General features: G+C 32.2%; 1 protein-coding gene across 1 annotated transcript in view; it reads left to right on the top strand.

Annotated features, from left to right (window-relative positions):
• Positions 1–2338: 2338 nt before the first annotated feature.
• Positions 2339–6000, top strand: part of BCHE (butyrylcholinesterase) — a 65474-nt gene continuing 61812 nt past the window's right edge. Inside the window, exon 1 of the mRNA NM_001313861.1 lies at positions 2339–2474. The gene's annotated coding sequence lies outside the window, so the exon portion shown is untranslated. The remainder of the gene's footprint in view (positions 2475–6000) is intronic.

The raw sequence follows: 6000 nt of genomic DNA, 5'->3' as shown, positions 1-6000 counted from the left end.
TTTCCTAAATACCTCCTCAGTAGCAATCTTTGCGGAAAAGATATTTTTTAAGACCCAAGTGGCTATTGATTATCTTGGAAACAATTAGCATGAAAAGACATCAGACAGATGTAAGTTAAAATTTTGATTTCAACCACTACTAGTGGTGGGATATATTAGCTTCTTATCTTTATAAGTCTTAGCTTCTCCACTTGAAAAACATGGTTAGTACTATTTAATTAATGTATTTTTGGAATAAAGTAAAATAATAGACGTAACTGTCAATTATAATGACTGGCACAAGGTAGTATCAATAATAAATGACAGTTCTTATATGTGCCTATTTGAAATTTTAGCACAATATTAAAAACAAAAGTGGGTTCACCTACACTTACATGCCTAATGATTGGTCCATAGTGAGACAAAAAGAGACAGATTTAAAAGTGAAAGCTATCATTTGCAAGAGATAAAGAATGCAATTGCGTTGAGAGATCAAGCGTTAAGTCTTTTTTTTTTTTTCATTTCCCAAACATAGATTTCAAAGACCGTAAGCCTGAAAGGGATAAATACATCCCTGAGAATTCACACTCTTCCAGCTGACAAGTGTATCTTTTTAAAAGTTTGGTGGAGATCGTTCATTGTACTTTTTTGTCCTGACCAGAAAATTGTGGCTTCTCATCACACTTGACCGCCTGCCTGCGGGGCTCCTGGTAGGAAATCAGCAGTGCTGACCCTCCTAGACCTGGAATGCCCCTGGGGCGCCGCGCTTGCCAGGGCCCGGGATCTGAGCCCTGCAGTCCGCTAACCTAACTGAGCAGCGATCCACAGGCCTTTATCCAGAGTAGTTACTTTGTTTCCAAGTTTCTCTTTCACACTCCTTTGTAACTACATGAAAGGCACAGATTGAAGGTGCAAAGAATTTCAATACCAAATTTCCTTAGAACTATGCGTTAGGTCTTTAAATCTTAAAATGAGCACATTTGACATTTGCATACAAAATCACACTTATTAAACCAACGAACTGTCATCAGAATGACATTTTCTTTTTTTTAAAGATTTACTTATTTTAGAAAGAGAGGGGAGAGAGAATTTCAAACAGTTTCTATATATATATATATTTCAATATTATATATATTTTCAAACAGTTTCAAATATATATATTTTTCAATATTGTATATATATTTTTCAAACAGTTTCAAATATATATATTTTTTCAATGTTATATATATATTTTCCAGTTTCAAATATATATATTTTTCAATATTATATATATATTTTTCAAACAGTTTCAAATATTTATATTTTTTCAATGTTATATATATATTTTCCAAACAGTTTCAAATATATATTTTTTCAATAATATATATATTTTTTCAAACAGTTTCAAATATATATTTTTTCAATATTATATATATTTTTTCAAACAGTTTCAAATATATATATTTTTTTCAATATTATATATTTTTTCAAACAGTTTCAAATATATGTATATATTTTTCAATATTATATATATTTTTCAGTTTCAAATATATATATTTTTCAATATTATATATATTTTTCAGTTTCAAATATATATATTTTTCAATATTATATATATTTTTCAAACAGTTTCAAATAGATATATTTTTCCAATATTATATATATTTTTCAAACAGTTTCAAATAGATATATTTTTCAATATTATATATTTTTTCAAACAGTTTCAAATATATGTATATATTTTTCAATATTATATATATTTTTCAGTTTCAAATAGATATATTTTTCAATATTATATATATTTTTCAGTTTCAAATATATATATTTTTCAATATTATATATATTTTTCAAACAGTTTCAAATAGATATATTTTTCCAATATTATATATATTTTTTCAAACAGTTTCAAATAGATATATTTTTCAATATTATATATTTTTTCAAACAGTTTCAAATATATGTATATATTTTTCAATATTATATATATTTTTCAATATTATATATTTTTCAAACAGTTTCAAATATATATATATATTTTTTCAATATTATATATATATAGTTCAAACAGTTTCAAATATATATTTCTTTTCTTTTTTTTTTTTTTTTAAGGGGGGAAAACACCTTAAAAGTTCTGTTAGTATTTAAAAGGGAAAACACATGCATTTCCTATTCATTTTCAGCTGCTGGTAGCTAAAGAGGTTCTGCATCCCCCCCCGCCCCCCTCCGGCCCTGCAGCCGGCGCCTGCGCTCGTAAAGCAGGAATCCGGTCATACTTTGGTAAATGAATCCCTATCGCCCTGGAACCGTCAGCCTCGGAACAGATGTCAGAAAGTAAAGATTGGCTGCTTCCAGAGCAGGGCGGCTGCCAACTCTCGCGAGCTTTGTCAGGGGGAGTGGATCGCAATGTCAGGGCAGCCCACTTTGCAGGCTGGAGCCGCAGCTGCAAACCGCGTCTCCCGAAGTATTGCGCGCTCGCCGCTCCTTGCAAACTTCAGCGCCGTGTTGCAGCGCGTCAGGTAAGCTGCCGGTGTCCAGGGGCACCTTGCGGCGAGGCTCACCCCGCAGCAGGAGCGTCAGCCCTGCACTTGTTTGCTGTGCCCCCTGGGTGCTCCGCGGAGCACGGTTATTGCAAGTGGGACAGATGCAGCAAGCGAGCGGACACCTGCATCCCATCTGCCCATTATTCAAGGAACCTAAACGGAGTCCATTTGCCTGCGGAGGAAATAGCGAAATGTATTCAACTTTGTGCAAAGGACCGTAGTAGCACTTGTGGAATCCCTGGGATGTGTGTTCTGAGCGCCCTCCCTGCGCGAGGACACTTCTGTGCTGTGCTTTAGCCTTAAATGCATGATGCAGGGAATCTCTCCTGAAAAGAGTGACAAAAGTGGTCCCTGGCCAGTCTTACTCTATTTTTTTTTTCCTTTTTTCTTTTTTTTTTTCTTTAAGTGGCATGAAAGAATAGTTCTCTTACTGTCTGGCTTGACACTGTACTTAATCATCATTTTGTCATCTGAAACTTTAACAGTATCATTGGCAAAGAATGAGGTCTAGGTTTCTTATATCTAAAAGAAAATTCCGTTTCTTAATTTGGTTTGCAAACTTTTCTCCCTGTGTCCTGTGTGTCCTTTAAGAAAAAGAAAATTTGCATTTAAAGTATAGCAATATATTGTGAATTTGCTACTATTTCTGTTATTATAGAAACAACTAGCAAATTTAGATTTTTCTGCTCATCCTACAGTCTTGTAAATCTGCCTTTGTTTTAGTGACATCAGTTCTTGTTTAATCAGAGGATTAAGCATTGAATATAAAATGTGTGAATGATTAAATTAAACTGAAATGTGACCCAAATTATTCCATGGTTTAGGATCTCTATTTATAATTTATTTTTTATTTCAAAAGTAGGCCTTCCAAATTTTTATAAATATATTACACAATAATAAACTCAGCGAGGAGTTACCATCACTAGTCTGTCTATGCCTTCCATAATAAAAACTATCTCGTACTTATGATAAGCATAATTGTATTTCACTTATGTAAATAGTTACTTATTAGGGGATGAGCATGAGTTTTTGAAGAGTGACTTTAAATGAAAATCTTTAGAATTCTCTGTGAATTTGAAATAACATCACCTTTGAATGACAAAATTGCTAATTGGATTAGCAAAGTTGTTTCAGTATCCTAGATCTATTTTTATTCTTGTTTATTTTTAATGACCTGCTTCTTTAACTGTAAGAAAATGTCTGAGACCCACATTTCACTTTATTTTTTCACTTTTTAAAAATATAAACTAATAATGTCTTGGCAAGTCACATCTTGTTTATAAATTTAGTTTCTGCTTTGAGTTGTTTTTTGATAATAATTAATAATAACATATTTAAATTAATGCTTTCATGCCAAAATCTGCTCATTCTTAGAGACACTGCCGGTTGTTAGAGGATCGTAATTGAATAGACATCAATCAAACACCAGATTCAACTTTCAAAGACCCAAGATATCTCTCTAATAGTAAATGTTTGAATTACTTCAACGATCTTCTTCCTGATTGAGGGCAGATTCGGATCTTAACGCTTCTCATACCTAATATATTGTCTTATATCTGTACACATTCTCTCAGTGCCTAGGGTATCCGAAGGATCCCTGAAAGACAGTGCTATAGTCTATTTATAAACAGACTTCCTTAGTTCCCCACTTCAGATAGCCTACAACAAAATAAGCTTTTTAGATTTGGTATAAAGGCTTAGTTGTTTTATTTTGACCAAATACATTTATAGGCGCTTGTTCTAGATCATATTATCTAGATGGCTCTTGCCCCACTATTTTAAGAAGGCTTATTTTTATATAGAAATGAATCTTATAACTTTAAAAAAAAAACAGGAAAATTACACTCGGAGAAAACTATTATCAATATTTGCTTGACTATCTTTTAAGAAGTCCTTGGGTGGCCAATAATTTTGAAAAGGTAGTTGATAATTAGCTATGGCAAATAAGTAGCTCTATCAATCATTTTATTACATCCATATCTTAGGGCATAACATGTATTTCTTCAAATTGATACTACTTTCAAAATTAATTCAAAAATGAAAAAATAATGGGTTTTTTTTTGCATTTTTTTAATTTTCAAAGTTACATTGTTAAAAGTTTGGAATATTTTCCAAAAATTGCCAGTAGATTTTGATATCCTGAAGCACTTGACAAGCTTGGGATACCGTAGTCTTCATTATCTTCCAGGTTTTTCCCTCTTCCCACTCCCTTCATTCATTTTCTTTTGCAATTCCAAAGGAGAACTCCTGCCTGTCTTTCAAAAACTATGGCAGTAAGTGAATTAAATTCCAATACTCGCTTGTAGTTGGTATGGAAAATTTCCCCATTCTTTACGATAAATGGATTATATATTACTGAAGTTTAAATTGTTTATTTAATGTGACATTATTCAACTTGCACCAGAATTTATTGAAGACAAATGAAGTTTTAGTTAATGTTTTAATTATTAATAAAGATTTGGATATATAGGTTAATTATATTTTCTCAGTCTCCTTTATTCCTCCTTTGATTATTTAATCATGTGATAACACATACTAAAAACATGAAGCAACCTGTTAAAATAGAGAATACTGGATTACGAAAAGGACAACATAATGCTTATTTAAATAAGGGCTGCAGCTAACTATGAAAATATTAGCCTACACTAACCTAGCAATGTGGACATGCATATTTTCATGTTAAAGTCTAAACTGAATAATATGATATATAAGCGCTCCAACAGGTAGCATGGTGGCGAGTTGGAATTATATTGCCATTCTTACAGTGTATACATGCTTACAATGATTTTTTTGAATGTTACTAATTACATTATTTGTGAGCTGATGACTCACAGATCATCCTTGAGAAAGCAAGCTAATTACTTGCCTAAATCATACAGTATAACGTTAACATCTATTCAGCACAAACATAAATAAAAACATACAAGATGCAGCTATGTAAATCAAGCTAAGTGACATGGAATGATACTATAACCTTTTAAGTGTTATAGTAGATATTTTTTTAATATTCAAGGAAAAGTATTGCATTTATTAATTACATACAAAACCAAAATGTTTTGGTAGTATATCATACTTGCTGTGCAATATAATTATTAAAGTATACAACAAACATTTGAAAATTATCAGAGGGATCCCTGGGTGGCGCAGCGGTTTAGCGCCTGCCTTTGGCCCAGGGCACGATCCTGGAGACCCGGGATCGAATCCCATGTCAGGCTCCCTGCATGGAGCCTGCTTCTCCCTCTGCCTATGTCTCTGCCTCTCTCTCTCTGTCTCTCTCTGTGACTATCATAAATAAATAAAATTTAAAAAATATTTAAAAAAAAAAAAAAAAAAAGAAAATTATCAGAGACCAAAATCACATAGCATTAAGTGTTTGGTTTATAAAGGTAAAATAATGTTTATATAAAACCAAGAAAAAAAAACAGACAATCTTTACACTCAGAAGAACATTGCTTGAGCGGGACCACAGGGAGGAATGAATACAACCAGACATGCTGCAATG

The sequence above is a fragment of the Canis lupus genome, chromosome 34 (assembly GCF_011100685.1).
Source record: "Canis lupus familiaris isolate Mischka breed German Shepherd chromosome 34, alternate assembly UU_Cfam_GSD_1.0, whole genome shotgun sequence".
Lineage (NCBI taxonomy): Eukaryota > Metazoa > Chordata > Mammalia > Carnivora > Canidae > Canis > Canis lupus.
This window is presented reverse-complemented; position numbering and strand designations above follow the sequence as displayed.